Below are 7,871 nucleotides of genomic sequence, written 5' to 3'. Positions count from 1 at the left end.
TCTGCTATAACAATGTGTATGCGCGAACAGTGGTACCATATAATAATAATAATCGTATATACGGTATTAATTCCTTAATTAATGCGCTATTACAATTCTTTTAATAACAATATATCGCTGCAATAACGGTATATTACCAACCATGATATATTACCGACCGTAGTACATTACCGACCATGGTAAATTACCGACCATGGTATATTACCGACCATGGTAAATTACCGACAACGGTATATTCAAGGCTGGTAATTTACCGACTACTGTAATAACAAGTAAACTGAATAAGAAAAGAAAAAGAAAACTCGGTATTATAAGTACTTAAACATCTAAGTCCACGGATGTGACAAAGCAATTGTTCTGTCGATCCAAGAGTACGTCGGAATACACGTTTGATAATTATGCACGACATCGAAAACTTTGTTTTGTTTGCGAAACTGTGATTAGTTGGATACTCGTTTTCTGGATCACGGCTTGCTTTGGCCACTACCACGTGCACGATATAATCAATAGAACGCTGGAAACGTGCTTTAACAATCTGATACGCGTGTACGAGCGTATCAGCACATGTTCAAACATTGGACCGACGTTTTGTTGCGCGAAAACAAAAAAACGAGGTACATGTGCAATATCAAACGCGGTGATTTGATGGCAAGTCTTAACTCTTAACGAATTACCTAATCCCATAAACGCGCACTTTGGCACCGCAAAATTAGGCGAACACCACGGCACAAATGAGCAAATTAATGTCGTTCATCGGCACAAATTACAATTGGCGTAACAACGCACTGAACACAGTAGGCTCGACCGATTCTTTTATGGATACCGTTGACATGTAGCGAGACGCTCGAATTTAGGTAGAGCGTCAAATTTGGGTGGAGTTTGTGGTACTTCATGAAACTGTCTTTAAAAATTACCTCAAACAAAACGTTCAATTTGCTACCCACGTGCTGAACGTCGGTATGTCTACGCCAAAAATAAATAAACGTGTCTTCGTAAAGTTGCATTTGTTTGCTGTTATCAAACTCGCATCTCACGCTATCGCTATACCTACGCAATTGTGGTTGCATTGTCAGCAAACGTTCTACGGATGTGACGCGTTTATCAAAGACGACACTTGCACCATTGTCGAACAAGCAGTTGAGTTCGCGTGTTCGATTGCAAATAAAACAAAACCTCAGTTTGCGCGTTGTGCGATCAATGCTTTACCTATTTGTTTGATCGAGGTAACTCGTAAAAGCAAGTGTGCACCGTATGATACGGTGCAACGGTCGGTTTTGGCTTGAGTAGTTTGATTGTCGTTTCCGTCGCGGTGACTGTGATTTGCGTGGCACACCACCGCGGTCGCGTGTGCGTGCGACAGACTGGACCTGAAAACTGGAGTGCGACAGTTGGCGCGCGCTATACTTTTGTTGCCAACGGTGACGCACACGACCATTTTTTTGACGTAAACACAACGAGATATATTGTAAACAAACAAAACAACACGGTTGTCGCGAATTCGTTCTTCTAAAACAATATTACCGCGGCAAATATTAAACAAACAGCAGTTGCGTTTTGAAATTAAAGAGTACGAAGGAACGTAGAAAATCCGGCGTTTTATTCGCGGTTCAAACGTTTCGCGGATATCCGACCGCGCAATAACAGTCGCGAACTTGATCACCGGTATCTCTTGTTTCTCGTCTTTTGTTCAATTGTACGAACGTTCGCACAAGTTTCCGACGCACTGCTTGTGATTTCTGTGTGGTGTTGAAACGTCGTCGAACCGAATATACGTTGCGAAACATTAGACGGTCTGGACATTCTCGATGTTTATTCGAGCTGTTTGCGCGATTCGATATTAGAGCATATCAAGTTGAACTCAGTACTCGATCAACCCACAATAACGACGTTTTGATCAACGAGCTCAACAAATCGATCCACCGAAAACGCGAGTCCACCGCGTAGTGCAACAGGCCGGTTTGCTGTTTCAAGTAGTTGCTGTCTCAAAGGCGCAAGTTGCAATTAAAACGGCGCAATTTAACGTTTTGACTCGGCGATCAACGTCAAATAATGGACGAATTCGGTCGCCGTATCGTACAACGCAAACGACTTTGGTCAATCGTACCTGTGCGACGATCGCTACGCAATTAATATCCGTACTTTGCACGACAACGTTACCGTCGTTAATGCTCGCGTTGTCGAACTCATACACGATTTAGAACGTTCGAGCAAAACCGGTGCAACCATTGAAGTGACAACAAACGCGGTCGTTCACAATGCTGAGTAACGGTAACCACCAAAGATAACGTGTTTTATCAAGACAATTTGCTGCGATTTGAACGCGAGGTAAATCAACACACGTTGGAGTACATATATCGTACAATGTTTGAATAAACGAGTCGATTCTGCTTGCACGCGTGTTTTACGATGCTTCAACGACATAATTTTGCGTATACTGTTTGCATGCGCGCGAGCTAGTCGTTTAATTGCAACCTGTCGCGTCGCATGCATTTCCAATCGCGTTGATCGAGAGTTGCGAATTTGATCGCTCCGTCGCAAACATGTGGCGCAATAGATCCCGAAGCGCTTTACGACACAAAGCGACAGAGTGCGACGTATTTCCAGATAACCAATTAATTTTGGTTAATATCGCAAGAGTACAAAATTGAAAGTTTGCGGTGTTGCGTCCTGATGCTCAGAGTCACGATACAACAAGACCGTTTACGCCTGCTGAACGTTTGTTCTCCCTTTCTTCCTTTATCCTTCAAGGACGAGCTAATTGGATTTTACGAGTGCGTGTACGTATATACGCACGGTAACTGTTGATAACCAAATAACAATCGATAACTCTCAGTCCAATCATCAATTTCCGAATAAAATTTTCATCTTCCTTTTTGGTACAGCCCAGTCGGCTGACCGAAAAGAAAGAACGTACGTTCAGCAAGTGTAAACGGTTTTCCACAGGAACAAACGTTTTCGCTAAGAGTCCGTCGTCGTTTTTGCTAAGTGTCAGTAGCAACCGTCGTTACGCGTATCAAGTTTGTTCCAAAACGACAAAAGTACGGTCGGAATGCGAATCGCTCGTATTCTTTTTTTTGCGGACACGCGGTTGCGCAACGAACGTATTAGTAAATTTTGTTTAGGTGATTTTGATCCACTGAAGCGACACTAACGCTTGTTTGCGGTCGCTGCGAAGGCGCGACAAGCTTCGCAAGTAGTTGCTTTCCACAGTAGCAATATTTTGATGAATTTCCACAAATGCACGTTGTGTTACGTCCTGGTAGGTCGCGGCTACTAGAAATAAAAAAAAAAATTTGTTTTCGGACCATCTAATGAGAGTTACCGCTAAGTTTGTGTAAAAACCCAAAATCGATCGCAGGAAAGGAATCACTCACGAAGAAATAAGAGGAACTTAACACAATGAGGGTAATATACGTGATTTCCAGAGAAAATAAACACTGTGTAGTCGTTACAATTGCGTGTTCCGATCAAAGTGAATTTAACGACAATGTAAGTGTGTTTTTTATCGCTCTTATCTGTATCGTATCTCTACATGTAAACATATGTTTATTACAATGTTTTCCACAAAGATCGATTGATCGTAATGCTATACGAATCAATTGTACGGATTGACATTAGCAACGTACAATTTGAATAGTTGCGCGCATCGGAACAGTTAACGGTGCGAGCAGCAGCGGGCGATTATCAACAGCGTCGTGCAGTAAGCACTCAAAGCAAACTTGACGCGTGACGTTAACGGAACTGTGCAAACAAAGACTTCGGAAAGCGGAGGTAAAGTCGTCCAACTTTTTAATGAATCGGTTGATTCTGAGTTGAACCGGCAGTTCGACGACTCGATAAAAGCAATCTTTGTAGCACACGTGCGTGATTGCGGTAATGTGCGATTTCTACCTATGCCGACGTTGTGCAAAAAACTAGTGCAGCAGCTATTCAAGAGCGCAAAAACATATGTTTATGAGATTTCTCGCGATGACTACGACTCGCAAACGTCGGCATTGAAATACAAAGAACATATCTGTAAAGAACGCTGTGGTGCGACGCGGCCACTGATTCGTCGGCCACCTTTTTCGTTCCAAGCAAAACCGACTTTTGCGCTCAGTGGCATTCCGGAACGTATGCCACAATGCCATTGCGCGGTACGTGCGACTTGTTGGTAACTCGAGTGTCAATGCTCGTACATTGCGACGAATTTGGCGATATACATATGTACGCGTGCACCAAATGTTACACTAAGACCCGAACAAACGTATGCTTCACGGCCATTCAGACGTCGCTTTGTTGCGATGGGCGACACTTTGTAAAAATTGCCGACGACAACGTTGTTGTGGTGCAAACTGTGCTACCGCGAATATTTGATTAAAGTTGTAAGTATTTCCAATTGGCATGGTCGTATCTTACGGTCGTTGGAACGAAAACATTGAGAAATTAAAAATTAGAAAATATCTAATATCTTAGATTTCTTCAATTTTCTCCGTAACTGTAAGAGATAAAAACAAGTAACATAGTGCGTTAAAAAAGGGACAACATACCGCGTCAAATGCACTTGAGCTCCTTTTTCTATCTCTTCCCGTTCGCGACTTTTTCGTCTTTAAAGACATAAAATTTTAGATTTCTTCAATTTTATTTCCAACGGTAAAAGATAAAGACATTTAACATTGTGCGTCGGAGTTGTGACAACCTTCCGAGTTTAATGTACTTGAGTTTGTTACGTCCGCGCCACATTTTTGACTTATAATTTTTTGTAGGATAATGCATGCGCGTACATATGTATGTATTATATATCTTATACGTTGCGGCACGTCATACGTGCATAATATAGTATAGGTTAAAGTTAGCAAGTCATACATATACGTAATTTTGTCAGATCCAAAGTAACCAAACACAACGCCCCTTCCGGACAACTTTCCCTTAGATCCATTCTGCCGCACACGCATGAACGCGGCCTAACCTTTAAACCACGCATAAGCCTCATCCCTACCCGGACGACTCTGCCTCCGGATCCCACTCTCGGGGAAACAGCCCCTTCCACTGCCTCTCTTAGCGAGCTGGCCCTTCTCTTTTATTCCGGAGCCGAGTCCAGTCCAGAGTAGTCCGAGCCGTGATCCAGTACAGTCGACTTCCAATTCTCTTTCAAGTCTCGCATCTCGACCAAAGCCGTCGAGTCCATCCCGCATTCACGGGTCCTTTTCTCTACATCTTAAGAAATCCAGCGTTAAGAGTAAACTACAAGTAAACGTAAGTCGCTACTAATATTACCTTTATATTATCGCTTTATTCTCATTTATTCTTTATTAAATTCGAGTAATAACTAAGGATAAATTTTAACGTTTGCATGCTGTACTAAAACTCAAGTATTCAGTCTATTGTTTGCACTTGAGTAGAATCAAAAGCATTGGTTGTATTACATCATATTCAGAATATATACTCTTTATTATACTCAACTGAGATATTGATTATTGAGTCATTTGTGTGCTGTGCAAAAGTTTGTATTCCTAATTCCTTGCGTAGACGCGCTCGTTAAACAGCGCATCTCGTAACCTGTGCCGAAAGAAGCGCCCGAACGGCGAATCTTGAGAATCCTTCTAACTACCAATTCTCACGGCGTCACCACGCGGTCAAAGCGTGGGTTCCGCCATTTTAGAGGACGCCGCGTCTCTCTCTGTCTTTGTCTAAGCGTGGGTTCCGCCATATTGGAAGGGTCCGCGTCTAGTTCTGTCCTTGTCTACCAAGAGCAAAAACGCGCCCGAACGGCGCATTCACTCAAGGTACGATACTAATCATTTTATTCCAGGAATAATAATAAAGTGAGTGCTTAGTAATAATCGCGACGAGCGCGTTCCTAAATTAGTGTTAAACCGTAGATGCCGAAGAACAAACGCGGTAACTGTGCGGGCTGGCAGAAACAAAGGTGGCATCGAGTGATCGAGTGGGTCGAAAGCACGTTGCACCAGCCGCCTAGTGCTGACGTCGGATACCCAGTAATAGTTAATAACGAAAGAGTAGACTTAAATTTCAAAATCCGAAAGTGGGAAAGGTTAATCCCCGTGAATACCACCCACTGGTATTACACAGTGACATTGCCAGAGACCGACCCGCGGTATCGCGTATACAAAGAAAAACTTATTTGTAAGGTGTTATTCGCTCCTCCTGTAATTACCTTGGATTAAAATAAATGTGTATTCGAGTACGACACCTCCGTTAAATGGTTCAATCATTTACCTGACCGCGAATTTCGATCATTGGCAGAAATATAATTTAGGCCGTTGTCGCAAGGTATCGAAATATCAACGTGACGGAGATAATAGAGTCTATTGTTCATATTGTATGTACGAAATAGACATCGGGCGTTACTGCACTGTTTTTGAAGCACACGGAGTGCTCATCGGAAACCGTCCTGTTATCATCCGTTGCGATCGGTGCAACACGAGTATAACCACAATATTACCGAGTGTACGCGACTGCGAGGAATGCCGTAACTGTTACCTATTGTTCTTAGCGGAACACACCGACGATTTCTACGAACTCTCAGATCCAAGCATATTGCTCATTTCCGGGGAAGAAATCTGATGAACCTCTTCCAAATTTTGTGCAAACGAGTTCGCGCCGCGATACGATCGCGGACCGACAATATTTATTGTACGTCGTGCGCCGATAGCATTCCATCGGGAGTACCGCGAGATGAAATTAATTATCACGTCCCTGTAGTACGCGCGGAGGTGAGAATCGGATTTATTCTGTGCAGTCAGTGTCGAACGAACATAGTACGCATCCTGCCCGCTTATAATTGCGACATTTGCGCGCAACAGCCCCTCGATAGCGATTTGGAATAATAGCACGTTTCATGATATACCCTTATTCACATTACGGTTATATACCACCGGTACACTCGATGAGAACTTTCCTGTCCACGTGTTGCCGAACAGCGCGAGTCTTTCGTCTAGACCCACCCGAACACTTAAACGCGCCCTCATATACACTCTGCGAGAGGTGCAACGATACGAATTTTCCGCGACATATCCGCCAAGTCCTCGGTAGCCACGGAATCGAAGTAGGGCAAAGACGAGCTGACATCCGTTGCCAGTTGTGCCACGTGAGCCTCGTGACCTATAAATCGTTAATAGAATGCGTGGAGTGCATAAGACAACACACCTACGTTATAGATAGGGTAAATTACGAAGGCGTGCGTAACCTCGACGTCTCCACAGTGTTTATTTTCTCCGGAGACCGCATCTAACACCGGTCCCCGTCGTATCTTTTTTCCCACGTTTTCGTGAACGACTCCCTTGCCGCGGGCGATACCGGGTTTTTACCCAAAACAGCGGTAATTACCAGTCAATGGTCCGAGAGCTAAATTTCTTTTAATTTTTTTTTAGCCGCGACCGACCGGGACGTAACAAGCTCTTTTTTCTCTTTTCTCGGTCGCGACTTATTCGTAGTTAAAGATATAAAATCTTAGATTTCTTCAATTATCTTCGCAACGGTAAGAGATAGAGACATGTAACATAGTGCGTCGAAAGCGTGACATCCTACCGCGTTTATTATATTAGAGTTCTTTTTCTTTTCTCTTCCCGTTAGCGACTTCGTCTTGTAAAATATCTAAAATCTTAGATTTCTTCATTTATCGTTGCAACGGTAAGAGATAGAGACGAGTAACTTAGTGCGTCGGAAGCGTGACATCCTACCGCGTCTAATGTACTGGAGCTCCTTTGGTAAAACTGCAGAAAAGGGGAGCAGCTTCCGATGATCTTGAGCTTAGGATATATTGTCAATGTCGTGGCCCCGAGTAAGGTTCCGCAGGTTTTATCCGGCGGTCATTGTTTGTTTACAAGTTATTATAAAAAAATGTTTTACAAATTATCCCTTATTTTTCG

This window comes from Pseudomyrmex gracilis, unplaced genomic scaffold (genome assembly GCF_002006095.1).
Source record: "Pseudomyrmex gracilis isolate BER0280 unplaced genomic scaffold, ASM200609v1 scaffold_2348, whole genome shotgun sequence".
Taxonomy (NCBI): domain Eukaryota; kingdom Metazoa; phylum Arthropoda; class Insecta; order Hymenoptera; family Formicidae; genus Pseudomyrmex; species Pseudomyrmex gracilis.
Note: the sequence above shows the minus strand (reverse complement) of the source record.